Genomic DNA, 18622 nt, shown 5'->3' with positions numbered 1-18622 from the left:
TGCTGAGCCAAAGATGGTTGAGAGCTCAGCACTAAACAGGGCGTGTCTCACTCCCTCCAAGGATCAGGAAACGCCAAGGAACAGGGGGCTGTGAAACATTGTCTTTGGGGTAGCCTGGCTTTGTCACTCATGGACTCACAGCAGCCATGGTTGCCCATGTAGCGCCTGTTCAAGACTGGGCTCTGAGCAGTCATTGTTGCGGGAGGGGCAAACAGAATGCGCTATTGCAGGGTGACAACCACAGAAAGTGTGGTCAGCATGTTGTCGTCTGAGCGTGCAGTGTCACGTGTCCAGGCCAAGTAACAGACGCCGCCATCCCCATTGTCTCTGTCCCCTCCCCCATATAACCCTTATCTTTCTTCTGAAAGTGGGCTGGGGGTTCCTTTTAGAAGGACACCTCTTTCAGGTAAATACTCCCCGGGCACCAAGAGAGACTGTCGTGGCCCCACTGTTCTTGTTCAGAGTTGCAAAAGTGGAGTGCTTCACCCAGGACCAGGACCCTTTCTTCACCTCCCATGTGCCTCAGCCCCCCCCCATCCCTCAGTCTAAAAGGTGGGTACCAATACCACTCCTGTTGTACAAATAGGGGATGCTCACCCTTGGGAGGGTTCTGCCAACCTGGAGGTGTTGAGACAAGCCGAGTGACCAAGGCCACAGCTAGATTCCCAACAGAAATTCTCCCTCAGTGCCTGGGCACTCCTGTGCTGTGCCCCAGGAGAGTGCATGTGCAATGTCTGTGCATTTATGCTAGCTTTCCCAAAGGTGGGCGCTTTATATCAGAGGTTCCTCCACCCCACCTCGGCAGCCCTGCTCAATGTTCTGGATCCTGCAGACTGTCTAACTGACCAACCTCTCTCTGTTCATATTCATGAGGTTCATGATTGAGTACTATGAGCAACCCTGGCCTAAGACCCCTGCTCTGCCTCCCCAGAATCTCTCCATATTCTCTACCAGCCTAGCACCCCCAAAATAGGTCAGAAGGGGAGACAAGAGCTTTCTCTCTCCATTTGTTCCTACCGCTGCTAGGAACAGGTATGTGGATGCCCCAATCCTGCCCTTCTTTGAGAACAGTGCCTCCATCCTTTGGTTAGGCATTTACCCGAAAGTCCCCATAGCTGGCATTCATCCCACTAGCTGCTACCTCGCAGCTGAGCCTGTCCTTAAGGCATGAGACAGTTCCAGATCCTGGCAGCTCATGTTGCCTGAATCTATGTCTGTTGAGAACCCCATACTGCCTCCTGAAGTACCCCTCCAGAGGGCGTCCCTCGCTCAAAATGTATCTCAGGATGTCCTTGTACCCAACTTTCCCCTGAGCTGTCTGTTACCGGCTAGAGTTTATTGTTCGTTTTCCACATCCCATAAAAGCCTGGTTTAGCCTCCTGCTGTGGCCTCATGTCTTGTTACAGTCACCATTAGCCACACATCTGTCTCTGCCTTCCCAGCAGACTGCACAGCGAGCCCAAGCCAACCTTGCTTCCGTAACAGCCCTCAGTACAGAGCTTCCTGGGAGTTCAGCGTGCTCTGTGCTTGAGTCGAGGGATAGCAGTGAGGCTCTGGCTTATGAGGGTTTTCTGCTCCCTGGACCAGCATGCTAGCTACATGCTGCCAGAGAACCACAGGTGGCAGAATGAAAGGATTAAGGAAGGATGAATAGGAACATGTTGTCATTCTACAACTGTTCAAAGGTAGCTCACTCACACAGACCAAAAATGTGCCCATCATGAACGATGGGGCTTTAGGTTGACTTAACTAGATGTTAAGAAATGGACCAGAGATGTGCAAAGTCACGGAGCATTCTTATGGACTCCTAGCTTCTCAGGTAGGTGGAGGACCCCTCCGGGAGTGAAGAGCGTGCGTTCTGTGTTCTGACTGTATATAGAGTGGTCAGTAAATCGTCATAGAGATGGGAAGAGTCAGGCATTAATAAGAAGACGAAGTGAAACCAGCATCCGCATTCAGCATTCGAAAGAAGAAGGCAGCCACATTCCAGTTTGTTTGGATTCTGGGGCAGGTTTTCTCCGCCAGCCATTGCTGGCGTCTGGAGCTAAGAAACTCCTGATGAATTTAAATATGATTTTTTAGCAGTGTTCCTGATCTACTTCCCTCCTCTCCCTCCCTCCTCCCCCTCCTCTCTGTGTAGGCAGGTCAGAGGTTGGCATCAGAGAAATTCCTCAACTGCTCTCCTCGCCTGGAATTTACCATTGGCTAGCCCGGCTGACCACCCCGCTCCGGGGAGTCTCCCGTCTGTCCTGCCCAGCGCCCAGCTTTTCCATGGTTGCTGCAGATCCTAAGTCAGGCGCTCATGCTTGTGCAGCAAGCGCCTCACCTACAGAGCCATCTCCACAGCCCTGATGCTCTTGACTTGAGGTTTCTCATCATCTTTGCACATGGATTTTTCCTTCCAGCATGTGTATTCATTCGGGTGGGAGGAAGGACCCGATTGAGGAATGGCTGACATCTGGTAGGAAAGCTGATCATGGTCTCTTCCTTGATGAGCAGCTCTGAGGGGCCCCGGCTTGTTCAGAACCTTGCTGGGGAGAGGCCACAGTGGTCCCTTCCTGTCATCACCTTATGCAGGGGGGAGCTGGAGTCATACTATTTGTTGTATAAAGGCCGCTTTTTCATTCCCGGCTGCCCAGACTCAAAATAACCACCTGGAAACTGTATTAATTAAAATCACTGCTTGGCTTATTAGCTCTAGCTTCTTGTTGGCTACCTCTTACATATTAATTTAACCCGTTTCTATTAATCTGTGTATCGCCACGTAGCTGTGGCTTACTGGCAAGGTTCTGTCCAGTGTCTGTCTCTGGCAGGGCTACATGGCATCTCCTGACTCCACCTTCTTTCTCCCAGCATTCAGTTTAGTTTTTCCCACCTAGCTCTAGTCTACCCTATCACAAGCCAAGACAGCTTCTTTATTCATTAATCAATAAAAGCAACACATATACAGAAGGACCTCCCACATCACCTGTTCATCATAATCTTTTGTGCTGTTTCACCTCACTGTCATTTCCCCAAGCTGGTAGCTTTGGAACTGGGGATCTTAGTGGCAAATCCTTTGCCAGCTCCTCTTTGCAGACGGGTGAGTCATATTCTGTGTTGTAGCCCTGAATGTAGTTTACCTTCTGAGTTTGTTGAATGTTTGTTAATGGAAATTTAATGTCTTTGCCTTTTGTTCTATGGCCTGGGAGAGAGACGGCATGAAGAATGCATATGCTTTAAATTCTAAACCTAAAACAGTGTAAAGACAGAAGTACCTACAATCTTTGCTGGGCCAGGGAGGTGCACTGTGCCCATGTGCATGGCAGACTGAAGGAAGTATATAGCTGGCGATTTTTCACATCCTCATCTTTCTTGACTGTTTAGACAGGAGATGGCTGTAGGCTTGATGGAGAATTCATAGTATTGAACAGGAAAGAGTAAGAGAGAGGCACCAGGGAAGCAAAGAGGTGGCTCCCAGCCCAGAGCAGCTTCCTGCTGCTGCTTCATGGGAGGGAGAAGAATGAACTTTAACTGGGCAGACATGTACTGAGACAGCTCGTAGATCACCGCATACTCTTGAGACCAGCTCTGGGTAACAACACCAGCTGAGCTCTCCTGACAGTCCGGCGGCACCATCAGATTCCCAACTGCCTAGCTTCTGTGATCTTGTTGACATGTTTGAAGGGAGGTGTTAGTCCCAGAAGACATCTGAAGGAAGAGAAGGCCACTAAAGCGGCCGGGTGACCCTGTATGGCTCATCTTGTATTCTGCTCAGTGGTTCTGTAAAACCTGCTCGTTATGAGCTGAGAGCCTCCTCCAGCTTGACATGCCTGTAGGGAAAGCAGAACTAAACCATCTCCTTTATGCATGTGAAAGAAAAGCCAGGAATAAAACTTAGACCCTAGCATCTCTCTTGGAAATGCTCTTTACAATTAGATCCAAAGATGAAAATCAGCCCCAAGCCTAGAGAAGGCATCGCACAGACTTTTTTTGTTCTTCTGAGATTGTAGCGGTTGGCTGCCCAAATCCTGACTTCGTTTGAATGTTAGTGACATGCCTACTGTGCATGGTTCCACGTGGAAATCGTAGGGCCCGTCAATGTCTTCTCTCTGTGACCTTGCTTCATGCTCTTTGGTGAACCCCAGGGGGTAAGTGGCCTCATTGGAAATATTCTCAAGGACCATGTGTCTGTCAGCCAGTGCTCAGTCAGGCCCTCTCTGCTCCAGGTAAGCAACTCTGCACAAGGGCAGTGAGTTCTATCCTTTCCAGAAAGGACTCAGCAGACCTCCCAAATCTGCCAAGAGAAATCTGCCCCTCTCTTTCAATTAAGTCCTGGCTAGAGACTTCTTGCCTTGAATCTACTACTGAGAGGAGCAGGGAGGTAGGGAGTTGATGTAGGAGGCAGACTTGTATCAAGGACAATGATGCTATGTGATCAGGTAAGCCATGGAGACTGAGAGTGTGAAGGATGGGCAGCCTTGGCTCACAGCCATGGGATGCAAGTCTCTCCAAGAACTCTCATATGTTTGCCCTCCACTAGCCTGATTGCCTAGTCCGGTCTTATTTGAGGTCATGGTGGCTTCTCATGCCTAACATCCCAGCTCAGGCCTGGCATGGTCCAGAATAATGCCAGCTTCTCCAGAGAAATGGAGTCAATAGTCTCTCTCTCTCTCTCTCTCTCTCTCTCTCTCTCTCTCTCTCTCTGTCTCTCTCTCTCTGTCTCTCTCTCTGTCTCTCTCTCTCTGTCTCTCTGTCTCTCTGTCTCTCTCTCTCTCTCTCTCGCACACACACACACACACACACACATACACATACACATACACACACTATATCTCTCCATGCAGCTATAAATCCATCAATCCTTGTAAGATGGCATTTGTACATAGTGTATTTATCAGTTTCCCATCACTATAACAAGCTACCCGAGGCAACTAATCAATAGACAAAAGGTTCAACTTTGTCGCCATATGACTTTGGAGGCCCTGGCCCAAATCCAGTGGTCTCCATTGGTTTGAGCCTCTGTGAAGATGACGCATGATAACAAAAGCCATTGTAGAGGGAATGGCTCTACACATATGGCAGGAGGCAAGAGGAGAGCAGGAGATCTGGCTCCCATGATCCCTTTTGAGGGCGTACCCCAGCTACCTGGAGGCTTCCCTCTGGGAATTTCCCTTCAACGATCCATATCACCTCCCAATTACATGATCCAGGAGACCAATCCTTTAACACATGAATCTGTGGGGAACACTCATCCAAATCACAGCCGTGTTTGTGTGTGTGTGTGTGTGTGTGTGTGTGTGTGTACATGCGTGCATGCATGAGCATGCATGCACACACACAGTATATTTAAATCAATGGCTTACAGACTCATCATGACTGGCAGGCAGTAGGGAAGTCACAGGCAGTAGCTGGGGTGCTGTCTGCAGGCAGATATTCTTCTCCCCAAAGATTTAGCTTTGCTGTGAAGTCTTCAACTAACCTGAGTGGAGTTGAATTCACACCCAAAGTACTGGGAGTAATCTTGTTGAGTTAAACTCAGCAGATGGTAACTGTTAGCTGCATTTATACAACAAGCTCACAGCAAAGCCTAGATTTGCATATGATTAAATAGCTGGTTCTGACAGCCTGGTCAAGCTGGCACATACGACTCACATGGCAACCAGCTCTCAGCTTCCTGCCCTGAAGACCAGAGCGCGTGAGAGGACAAAAGATCCAGTCTTCATCATTCCTCCCTGTCAGAGGGAGCCTGAACCATCCCCCCTCCACCCAGACGGGGGAGCCCCTGAACCCCAGAACCCACATTTCCATAATCATCTTCCACTAACTGAGTGAAACTGTACCCTGTGTCCCTGGGAATCACAGAGATCCTTCATGGCTGACCAGCTACGGCAATTTGAACTTTCTTGGCTAATTGGGCTGATGATTTTTCACTCCAGCTCAACAGCCTCTGAAAGAGTAGTGCACCCCACGAAAGATATCATCCAAATAGTGACACCTTAGAGGGGGACAGTGTGACCTCATTAGATAACAACTATGGCCCAAGACAGTGCCCACAGATCATAGGATATAAAAGACCTGTGTGTGGTTGCTCATACCTACAATCCCAACACTTAGGAAGCTCAGGCAGGAGAATTGCCTTGAGTTCAAGGCTGGCCTGGGTTGCATAGCAAATCCCAAGACCTAGACTATAGAACCTAACCATGACCTAAGGCTGTTGCCGTGGTTCAGCGCTTGTTCACACAGGTGCTCTGGGTACTCATGTTCTGTGAACAGGGTTAAGAGGGTCAACGGATATGTACATGATGTAAGGTGACTTGTTTTCCAAAGCAACCACATATGTCCTAACCCATATGACTATGCAGTTGCTTGGAAACAGGAACTTTTTAATCAGTCAAAGTGAGGTCATGCTGCGTAAAGGTGGGGCCCAAAGGCAGTGCCTGGTATCCCTTTGAGAAAGCCATTTGGACACCCAGCAAGAAAAGACTGTTGAATAGAGACAGAGGCTGGCAGAGGAGTGACGTGTCTACTAGCCAGGAAATGCCAAGGACCTTGGCCACTTCACTACCAGGTGCTGAAAGAGACCTGGAGGCTGCCATGGGAACCATATTGCTTGTTTTTCATGTTGTTATGACAAAACATTAAGCAAAAGTCACTGAAGGAGATACAGGTTTCCTTTAGCTCACAACTGTGAGGTTACCGGCCACCATGATAGTGGAGTCACCACGGTCCGAGTGTGCCTGGTCACATTGCGTCCTCAGCTAGGAAGCAGAAAGGGACGCTGGAGCTCAGCTCACTTTCTCCTCTTTATTCAGCTGGGCACCCCAGCCTGTGAATTGGTGTCCCCCCACATTTAGGATGGGTCTCCCACCTCAGTTAACTCAACCTAAAGACCCCGCCACACCTGTGCCCAGGCTCGTCTCCAGTGTCATTGCCGAGCTGGTCAGGTCAACAGAATTAACATTCACTCAGTCTTACCAGCTCCTAGATTCTGGATGCCTGGAAGCGTGATGGATCTTACCTGGGACTGGTCTCAGCATCAGAGCCTACCTAGTGTCTCCTGAGGCTTCCGCAGCTGACTTCTGACCAGTGGAGGTATGTCCATCTGCAAGAAGCAGTGGCCGTGGTGACCCTGTCCCTCACGCTCACATCTACCCGTGGGATGGGTCCCAGAGATTTAGGTGTGTGGCACTTCGCTTCCTTTCACAGTTCTAGGAAACTGCTGGTGACACCCTGCCCCGAGTGTCCAGATCATGCCAAGTTTGGCTCTCTGAGTGGCAGGAACACATCACGACCCACAGCTGAGACAGCTCCGTCTCAGGCGAGTCCAGCCTGGGGACTTTCCACAGCCCGCTGCCATCTGGCCCTCGCCAGGCAATGAATAATTGTTTCTGCTGGTGGAGAGACAGCGCCAGTTAACACATGGCCCAGATTCACTCAGGCAGCCACCTCTGCCAGTCAAGAATGAGTAGGGAATACATGGGGCCTGGCCCCAGCACACTGAGTTCTGTCGTCACCGATGATGACAGAGGCAGCTTAGGTGACACCTGCAGTCCTGATTTCTGAAAGACACAATACACATTGACAAGAACCTACCTGAGACTGGTCCCAGCATCAGAGCCTCCCTAGTGACCTCTGAGGCTTCTGCCATTGACTTCTGACCGATGGAGGTACATCCATCTTCAGGAAGCAGCAGCTGTGATGAAGCAGGTGATGACCATCAAGGTCACACCTATCCATAGATGATGTGTGTCCTGTGCACATGTGGGAACTGGGTGCTGGTCACCTGTTTGTCCTCGTCATGAGTAGTATCACGCCTGGAAGCCTGAAGGCTGTCAGTAGTGGTATGCTTCTACTCACCGGGCTGTGGCACAGACAGCTCTGACTTTTTAAGGTTTTATGTGTGGTGGGGTGTGTGTGTGTGTGTGTGTGTGTGTGTGTGTGTGTGTGTGTGTGTAGCTGGGACTCAAACCCAGGGCCTTGTTCACACTAGGCAAGCAATCTACCACTGAGACACATCGATAGCCCCCTGTGAAGCATAACTTTTACACAATAAAATGCAGCTTTTCAAGTGCACTGATTGCGTTTTGACGCATGTTCTTAACGGGATAACTACCGCTCGAGTTGCACTCCGGGTATCTCTCATTATTCCAGAAATTTCCTTGTTGTCTTTTTTTCTCCAGTTCCCCCTTGGCCCGAGCATTCTGATTCCCCTGTTTTGACAGCTCTTAGGCCTCTTGGGTGTGGGAAGGGCTACGCTGGGCCTTCCAGCACTGGCTTCGTTTATACATTGTTGTACTTTTTAGTGAACATGCAATGTAAGAGGTCATCTTGTGGCATATTCATATGCCCTTAGGTTTGATTTTTGGCACCCTGGGCAGTAGCTGGGGTGTTGTCTGCAGTCAGATATTCTTTTCCCTGAAGTCTTAGCTTTGCTGTGAAGTCTTCAACTAACCTGAGTGGAGTTGAATTCACACCCAGGTTGCTTTGCCCTGGCACCCCCCACCTTCCCCTCTCTCACTGTGCTATCACATATATTCTAGCACTTTTCTTGCCTGTTTTCTTGAAGCCTTTTGCTCTCCTTTTCAGGGCCACATGCATCACCTTCACCCTTGAGTCATTTTTGTGAACCATAGTATGTTGGCTTAATATGTTTACAATGAAAACATTGCGGGGCAGGAGAGAGCCATGGAGAATCCTTTCCATGCAGTGCCTACCTGAGTCTCTCTGGGTCATCTCCAGATCTCTGCATGGGCTTCATCATTCACAGCTGTAAATAAACCACATGTGACTTGTGTGCTGCTCTTTAGAGTCTGTAGCAACAGTCTTCACAGTCAGCCATCTCTGGCGCTTCTTGTTAAGGATGCAGACCCTGAATCAGCAACAGTCATGCAAATGCCCAAGGAACAGATAGAGGGAAGCTTCATGATGGCTTGACCGTGATCATCTTCCCGGACAGCTGGTGGCTCCCACTGTCTAATGGTTAGCAGTACCAAGCGTCTTTCTGTATGGCTCCCCACCCTCCATTTCAAATGTTATTCTTAGAACAAACACCGGATGAAGAATTTTTGGACCAAGAGGAGCAATGTTCCGTGGTTCTTGCCATACAGTCCAGTCTGTTGACAGATCGCCCTTCGGTGCATGGAGCTGATGGTGATATCTCACCAGTTCCTTAAGCGGCTGGGATGCTGAGCAGAAAAGGCCATTTGTCAGCTTTCTGCTGCTGTAACGAAATGCCTGAGGGGATCCACTTATAGAGAGGGGAAGTTAATTTTGTCTCTATGCAGTTGGCCCTATCGCTTTGGGGCCTGAGGAGGGGCAACACCTGGTGGGAATGAAGGCCTGGTTCAGCAAACCTGCTCACCTCAGGGACAGAGAAGAAAGGTAGAGGCGTGTCCTACGGCCCCTCCAGAGCACAGCCTCACTGATTTAACACCTCCCACTGTGTTCTACGTTTTCAAGTCAGTGCCCCCTCCCCACAGCACCCTGCTCCTGTACACAATGTACTTTGAGTTGAGTCCCCCTTCTCCCCCACCGTGTTACTCTTTCTCATCCCCTCTCCGACATCCTCGTGGCCTCTTTCCTCTCTTGCAGCCCAGACATTTCCCTCTTTGGCCACATCTTTCCCCCAGCGTCCAGATATTAGGGAAAACATATGCAGATGTTTTTTGAGTCTAGCTTTTTCAGCTATAATTGTAAGGCTTGGTTCCTACCCATTTTTCTGCAAGCACATGCTTTTTTTTACGATGGAATAGAACTCCACTATGTCATGTACAGCATGTTTTCTTTGTCTGGTCATCCGCTGTGCACCTAGACTGATTCCATAATTTGGCTGTCGTGAACAGTGCAGGAGGCACAGGTGTCTCTCTAGGGAGCTGAGTCTACGGTGGCTTTGGTTCTTTGGGGGCATATACCCAAGTACGATTTGACTGGATCACACACAGAGTTAGAAGTCAGCCCACAGAATGGAAGAGAATTTTTGTCAATAGCAGGGGATTACTATCTAAAATATGGGAAGAAATCAACGGATTAAATAACAAAAGAGTAAACAATACAATCAGGAAGTGGACAGTAGATTCAGAAGAATAAAATGATGTCATCTCGTGGCCATCAAAAGAGAAGAGGGAAGGGATGGGATCCCACAATCCCCTTTGAGGGCAGGTCCTTGATAACCAAAGAATTTCCCGCTTAGAGCTCCCTCTAAAACCCCAATGACCTCTTGATGGGACTAAGCCTTTAACACCTGAACCTTCAGAGGACACTCAAGGTCCAAGCTGCAGCAACTGGATGTGAGTTGGGGCTGGTGGCCACTGAGACTGAGCCCCGGGCACGGAGGCTGATGGCTGCAAAACCTATGGTCCAGGAACTTTAGGTCAGATGCACTGTCCTGTCTGGGCTTACCGTGGTCTGTGCTCTGGCTCTTGAAGTTCTGCCACTAACTGACTGGGTTGCTGAGTGAAACAGCTGAACATCTGACCTCTCTGGATGCTAATATTACCTGTAAGGTTGGGGGCTGATGAGATGAGACCAGCAAGGGGTGTTCAACATCTTTGGGGCTTCACAGGGTGACTCAGAGTCCACAGCTCTTTTGACACCTGTGAACCTTCGCTCCTTTCTGGGTGGAAATCAGCAAAAGTGTAGTAGCTGAGCAGCATCAGGTATAAAATTTTGTGATTCCAGGAAGGAACAATCCAATTGCTGAGGTTTTCAGTCATATTTTATTTTTGCCAGTGCATAATCTATTTTAGCAATGTAAGAAGACAAGATTTCAGACTCCTTTTCATGCTGTCTGAAGGCAACACCTTCATCTGATTATGTTTACTCCTGTTTGAGACAGGAAACAGTGGTATAAGACCCTAACATGCGAACTATTGCCCATGAAAGGCATGAGGTTTTCAGCAAGGTTATTTTAAACCGACGAATTGGGGGTGGGGGAATCTTGATTTCTTGGCTTTTGACTCCCGGTGCCTGAGTGGTTTCTAAAACACGTACCTTATGTAAGTTGAAATAATGGAAATTTGAAGCTATTTAAATGACTTCCCAGCCTCCCAGTCTCCTTTTCATAGTTTCATAATAAACGTCATGGCTTAGAACATGGGGTTATTTTTACCAGAAAGTAAAGAAAATGGCATGTTTGGAGGCAGTTTCTTAAAAAAAGAAAAAAAGAAAAAAAAAGAATTCACTTCACAGTTTACATTCCCTAAAGAGAATCAACTAATTGAAAGGTTCGGGAAAGATTTTCATCCAACAGAAAACACAGCTCTGTGGGCTTTTTGTCCTGTGGAGGGGTACTGTGCATTGGCCAAGAACCAAGCACCAGGCATGCAGGGCCAGGCAGGCCAGACTCACAAAGCCTTCTGGGCAGGGCTCTTCAGTTAGGCGTCAGTTAGGTAAGAGGCCAAAGGCACCTCCTGAACGCTGGCCTGGTAGTAAGCTGTACCAGGACAACTTACTGGTAGCATGAGTCTAGCCAGCATGGCTGGAGATGAGTGCGCACCTTGGCATGATCCGGGCCGTATAGGCTGGGAGGGCCAGGCAGTACCGAGCTTGAAAGGTCTGGACCAGCTTCAGCGTGGATGTTGAGAAGCTGCCTAGCAGCTGGATGGGAACAGACAGGAGGTTAGCTAGAAGATGGGGTGGTGGCCCAGCAGGTGATGCTGCAGGAGGTGGAGATAAAAAGGTGAACGGATTCAAGAATGGTTTGAAAAATGAGCTTTCCCAGTCCCTGTCTCAGCTCTCAGGGAGGCTGGCGGTATCAATCAGCTTAGTACAGGATATAGAAATCACGCTAAGTATTTTACACAGAAAATAATTTAATTCAGGGTATCAGGTACTCAAAAAAGTATAGGAACAGCTGAGGAAGAGGTGCCATGGGCTAAGTGTTTGGGTCACTCCCAAACTCATATGAGAAATCTTAGCTGGGTGTGGTGATAGCACTCGGGAAACAGGCAGGAGTCACAAGTTTGAGGCTAGCCTGACTTATGCAATGATATTCCCTCTGAAAAAAAGAATTGCAAAGAATCTTAACCCCCTGCCCCAAGCGATAGTGTTAAAAGGTAAATTCTGGGAGTTGGCTGGGTCATGAGGACTCTGTCTCACCATTGGGGTTAGTTAACATACCTTAAGAACAAAGCTCTGGCAAACCTGGTAGTACAGGGTATAAAATCAGCTACTTTGGAGGCCGAGCCTAGGAGATCCTCAAATTCAAGGCCAGTTAGACCTTAAAGTGGGTTCAAAGCCATCCTAGGCAACTTAGTGAGACCTTGTCTCAAAATGAAAACAGCAATGGGGATATAGATCAGTGGTAAAATACCTGCCTAACATGCATAATACCCATAGTTCACTTTCTAGTACCATTGTGGGAGGGGGGACTCTGGAGCACTGTCTGATCCCATCCATGTGTGGACACAGAGAGATGGCACCTTCCATGACCTAGGAAGCAAGGCCTTGGTCTTAGACTTCTGACACTCTAAAACTGTGAGCAGTAAGTTTTCAGTATTTAGTAAGCACCTTGGGTTAGCATCTTTTGTTACAGCAGCACAGATGGACTGAGGCAAGCAGGAAATAGGATAATTAAATACCCTGCTCAGAATTCAGGGTGTGGGGCTGTAGCCAGTAGAGCCTATCAGTGTCTATAGCCGTGGTTGCCCATGGAAACAGCAGCGAGAAGAAAGTCGACCTCTTTTCTGCTCTAGAAGTCCCCATGGTCAGCAGGACCTATTTCACATTCAGAACCATAGCACGAGTGAGCCCAGGCTCATCAGAACACAGTGTATGGTGGTATATGTGACTAGTCCCCCATGAAGGTTCATGGAAGGGAGTAAAATGGAATCTGGATGCATCGTGGTCTTTCCTATATCGTAGGATCTGAGGGAACAGGAGACATCAGGGACTGTGCCAGGATTTCCTTTCTGCAGCCCATGTAGATGCTGGACCATTCACTGAGGCTGGGTTTGGGCTATCTACAGAATTGCCAAGGTCCGTGTTACAACTGCTGCTTGGAGATGTTGATGCTTGGGAGGCGTCTGCAGAGATCAGATAAACAAAACCACAGAGAATGAGTAGAGAGAAAAGAGGGCTAGGGAGGACGCCCTAAGAACACAGCGTTCAGGGGTCCTGCCATGGGCATGGTCCCAGCCAAGTGAGATGAGAAAGGAGCAAGAGGAGTCAAAGAAGCTAAACAAGGAAGTCTGAAGAGGTGGGAGCATACCAGATATGTCTCTTCAAGCCCTTTGTTAGGTGAAAGATGCAGACTGAGAAGTTTCCCTGTATTAGAACTCTATTGATAGGACCTTCTGTAAAGGGCACATATTAACCACTAGTGGCCAGAATTTGGGGACTAGTGAGGTATTGATTACAAATATTCAGCACAAGGAACTTTGGGGGTGGTGGAACTATTTTGTCTTGAAGTGTGATGGTGGATGCATTGTTGGGCTAATCCGGGACCATAAATTATTTCTCAGACCAGCGAGGAGACATGGGAATAGAGACACAACTCACATCTATTTATTGGGAGGGAGTTTTTAGTGATCCCTCATGAAACCCTGAGTTTACATCCTGAAAATTTATCCACGTTTATTCTCCAAATAGCTTTAATACTAAAATGTAAACCGAGGAGTAAATTTAATAGCATTCTGTTTCCTAGGTAGCCAGGCGAATAACTTTGGTCACGTCCACACCTTTTTTCTGTTTGCTCTGTCACGTCCTTCTATCTATGCCTGCTCTGTCACATAGACTGAATTAGCATCTCCATCCAGATGATCTCCCAGAAGAACAAAGAAGGAGCAGAGCAACATTAGCGTATCCTGACCCTCTGTTTAGGATGGTGTCAGTTTGTCTCAAAAAGTTAGGTGACCACCTCCTGCGTGGCAGGTGCAAACTGGCCTGAAATTCTGGCCACCATACAAAGTAGAAATATGGGCCAGTATGATATGGCCCTACAACACGTGACCTTATGCATTTCTAAAGCTCAGAACTACACACCACAAAAAATAAACTTTTATCATATAGAGAATGGAGAGATGGTTGTCTGGCTGGCTGGCTGGATGGGTGGGTGGATGGATGGATGGATGGATGGATGGTGGATGGATGGATGGATGGATGGATACATGGGTGGATGGATGGATGGATGGATGGATGGGTGGATGGGTGGATGGGTGGATGGGTGGATGGATAGATGGGTGGGTGGGTGGATAGATAGATGAATGGATGGATGGCTGAATGGATAGATGGAGAGATGAGTAGATAAATGAAGAGATGGATGATGGATGGATGGTTGGATAGATGGATGAGTGGATGGATGGGTAGATGGATGAAGAGATGGATGAGTGGGTGGACAGGCAGGTAGATGAATGACAGATGGATGGGTGGATGGGTGACAGGTGGGTGGGTGAATGGATGACAGGTGGATGGATAGATGGATGATTGATGACAGATGGATAGGTAGATGGGTGGATGGATGAAGAGATGGATGAGTGGGTGGATGGGCAGGTAGATGAATGACAGATGGAGGGATGGGTTGATGACACATGCATATATATCTTACTTAATTGATTTCTGCCTTGTTTATCTTTTAAGATTTATTTTTTTTAACATGGGTTGGTGGGTGTTTTGCCTACATGCATGTCTTCACATCATGTGTATGCCTGGTGCTCATGGAGGTCCTCTGGAACTGTAGTTACAGATGGTTGAGTGCAACATAGGGGCTTGGATCACACCCAGCTCCTCTGGAAAAGCAGTCTATGCTCTTAACTACTGAGCTATCTCTCTAGCCCTCCGCCTTGCTTTTTCGAGACATAGTCTCTTACTGAACATGAAAGTCACCATGATAGCTAATCTAGCTGGCCTGCAAACCCCAGAGATCTACCTCTCTCCATGCTGGGATTATAGTCATACTCTGTCATATCTCACCTTTCACGTGGGTTCTGGAAACTTGAACTCAGGTCCTCTTTGTACAATAATACTTCCCCACTGAGCCATCTCCCCAGCTTGAGAAGCAGTCAGATCTATCAAATGTTCTGAGGAGACTGAGGACTACCCATGCTGGGTTTCCCCTAGATCCATGGAGCTTGACCAGTGAGATGCCAGGTAAAATCCTCTTTCCAGGAGCTCAGTCTCTTGTCATGGCCATTTGAGACCCCAGGAAAATGGAGCCTGCCCCTCAGATAAGAGGCCTTGGCTGTTGTAGGTAAGATGCTCAGCTGAGGAAAGTCAGGTACTGAGCTTTGTCTTGGCCTCTTCACCTTCCCCTGTTGTAGCTGTATGATTGCAGCTGACTCCTTTACACTTGAAGAGTCAGAAGGGGGAATGATGAGCTTCTTGGGACTGTCTGGGAGATTAAGGCTTTGAAAAGTTGGCAATGCGAGCTTCCGGCCTTGACATGGGTGCCCTTCTTTCTGTGGATTCATTTTATGTCCTCCCTTCCCCCAAGTCAGTGGTGGTTTGCTCAGTCCTTTGGTCACTGTCCCAGAGGCCTTTCACCATTGCTCAGTGTAGTGGTTTAAATAGGTATGGCTCCCATGGACTCATGTGTTTGAACACTTAGCCTATAGGAAGTGGCACTGTTAGGAGTATGACCTTATTGGAGGAAGTGTGCCACTATGTGGGGGGAGGCAGACTTTGAGGTCTCATATGCTCAAGCTATGCCCAGTGTATTAGACAGTTCATTTCCTGTTGCCTGCTGATCAAGATGTAGAACTCTCAGCTACCTCTCCAGCACCATGTCTGCCTGCACACTGCCGTGCTTCCAGCCATGACAGTAGTGGACTAAACCTCTGCAACCATAAGTAAGCCAATTAAATGGTTTCCTTTATAGCAGTTGGCATGGTCATGGTGTCTCTTCACAGCAATAGAAACCCTTAGACAGTCTGTTGTTAACTTGTCCCATGCACTGTGCCTGAGATTCACTATCCTGCTTAGTATTTGGTGTAGAGTAAACACTCAGGGTACAAGTGTTAACTCCTACTCTGTCAGGATAGGGGTATTCACACGTTAATAGACTTCTGCTTTCTCAATAGCTTTGGTGGTCTCTGAATGTAGGGTCACCCTCCAAGATGCAGCTGCTGTACTCAGGGAGGCTCCAGATGCACAGAATATTATTCACCAGTTCCCAGAGTATGGGTTCTCTGAATGGGGGCTCTGGAAATGCCCACATTCATACATTCTAATGAGCAACACCACTGGCAAAAATGTATCTTGGGAAGGACAAGCACCATGCAGCTTTCTGTGTCCACAACATTGCTAAAGTGTTCTTGGGGACTTAAAGTGGCAGTTTGTAGGTGCTGAAGGAATTGTAGGTACTAATAGACCCAGGGTCCATAGGGTTTGCCCTTCAGTGCTCATAGAGGTAGGTAGCAGGAAAGATCTCCCTAAATGTCCTGGGTCTTGCATACATGTCAAAGCAGAAAGCAAAACAGGTAGATACTGTGTATAAGGATGCCTGAGTATGTCCAGAATCAGGAGCGATAGACTAGTCCTTCAGGGGAGACTTCCTTTCATCATGCTTGCTCCCTAACTCCCTCTTCCTGGGCTCTGGAGGATGCTGGCATCGTCCTACTTCCCTGAGCTTCGGAGCCTGCTGCAGGGCCTGCAGTCAAATCTCTCCTCCCCCCACACCTGCCACCAGGGATTTCTGCAGCTTAAAAGCTTAGGTGTGACCTCAAAAGTCATGTGTGTGTCCTGCTGATCCCTCCCTCCTCCCTGTGGCGGATCTGAGCATTGTGGGTACAGTGAACCCTCTCAGACTTGCAAGCCTCACACACTTCAACATGGTCTGGGTTCTCCTCATCCTGGCAAGCCTCGGAAAGGGAACCGGGGATGGCACCGCTCCAGCAGGCAGGCTCTCCTGTGTCTGTACAGTCCGTGACTTGCTCTGGCCATCTATGCTCTAACCCCTCCCGCCCCCCCCCCCACACAAAGCCATTACTGTTTCTCTTACTTTCACAAGCTGAGGCTGCGCGTCACCTGCAGCCGTGGAGACAGAATGTGCTGGGATGTGAAGTCATCAGGGGTACTACCTGTCTTATACACAGTCTGTTGGGATCACACACACAAGGTAACAGCCCCTGAGATGCCGTCAGCTGGCTAAGGTCACACAGGTCCTAGGAGACAGAAGTGTGTTCCAAAACCTCAGCCCAGCTCCTCGAAAGACAGTGGACACCTGAACACAGGACATGTCTGCAGATCAGAGTTGTTCTTGGTTACAGGGATTGACTAGTGCCATACCAGCTTCTGAAGGGTTCAATCCTGCAGCAGGGAGTGGATTAGTCTCAGTCAGTAGCCAACTAGGAGGAGTGGCATGGCCCTCTGCCCATTGTAGCCTTTGGTGTCCAAGCCAAGGAGCGCCATACCTATTCACCAATCTACTGTTTTCCACAGTAAATTGTCACTGAAGAAGCAGAGAGCCTTCGAGGTTAGGTGACGTAACCACATGGCCCATGGGTAGGTGGGTTGGTTTCTTTTCTGTTGCTGTATCAAAACATCATGACGAAAGGTGACTTACAGACGGATAAGGGGGATGAGACTCCATCATAACCAGGAACGCATGGCAGCAGGCCAGCATGGTGGCCAGGAAGCAGAGAGATCGCATCTCACCAACAGGCATAAAGCAGTTGAGAGTGAAGGGGACAGGGCTTAAATTCTCAAAGCCCTTCTGGCATGATGTACTTCCTCCAGCAAAACTGCACCTCCCAAAGCTACCTAAACCGACCAACCAGGGACCCGGGTTCAAATGCCACGACCAATGGGGGACATTCCTTATTCAAAGCACTGAAGTAGATGATCCTGAGTCCCTGAATCCAGAATCTTGGATTCTCTCGCCCAGACACTTCTCTATCTAAGGCTAGTACATGCATAGCTCAGCACGTATTATCTCAGTGTGTGAAAAGCTTTGGGTGGGCAGGAGAATAGGGGCCCATAGCTGCTGGGAGCGCTATAGGTCACCTACTGATATGCTGCCAAAATTAAGGCTTTGGTTGACAGTCACTGTACCCTGCAGCCTTCCAGCATGCACTTGGGGGTGCAGGGAAGGCAACAGGACAAAGCTATCTATGTAACTCACAGCCCCATCCTGGCTGGAGGCCAGATACATGTCCTCCACCTCAGATAAAGCAGAGGTTTACTCTCATTCTCAAGATGCCCCCAGGGGTGTGTGAATCGGCAGCTTTCCTCACATTGGCTTGAAAATCAGGAAATGTCTTGAAGGCTCTCGGCAGAGCCACCATGTAAGGTCTGTGCTGTGAAGCCCCAGAGGTTTCCACTTCCAGAAACAGGCTCCTGGCCACAGGGACAGTCTCTTCCTCCCCAATTCCCCATTGCCAAGTAGCAGACGCAGGCCCTTGAAATGGTATCTGCAGTTCTTTAATAAGAAGTTTGATTAGACAATAAAAATATAAAGAAGGGAATGAAGATATTTTTCTTTAAGTACTTCTTGCTTCAGAGTGAACGGGCAGGCTGTCTGGTGCTGGATAGCTGCCAGATTCCGGTTCTTGTCAAGTGAATCTGATGTTAAAAAGGGAGATTTTATAACGTTCCTTCTAAGCGTATGAGCTTAGGGCCACGTATTTACAGAGCAGCGTTTCTGTCTGGGACGTCTATTGCATGTCTACTGTAAACCAGCTCTCCTTCCAGATACCCGAGGGCTGGC

General features: G+C 48.5%; 1 protein-coding gene across 2 annotated transcripts in view; it reads left to right on the top strand.

The window, feature by feature from the left end:
* Slc24a4 (solute carrier family 24 member 4) overlaps positions 1–18622 on the top strand; it is a 140830-nt gene that overhangs the window by 67417 nt on the left and 54791 nt on the right. The window lies entirely within an intron of this gene.

Source organism: Myodes glareolus, chromosome 11 (genome assembly GCF_982192425.1).
Source record: "Myodes glareolus chromosome 11, mMyoGla1.1, whole genome shotgun sequence".
Taxonomy (NCBI): Eukaryota; Metazoa; Chordata; class Mammalia; order Rodentia; family Cricetidae; genus Myodes; species Myodes glareolus.
This window is presented reverse-complemented; position numbering and strand designations above follow the sequence as displayed.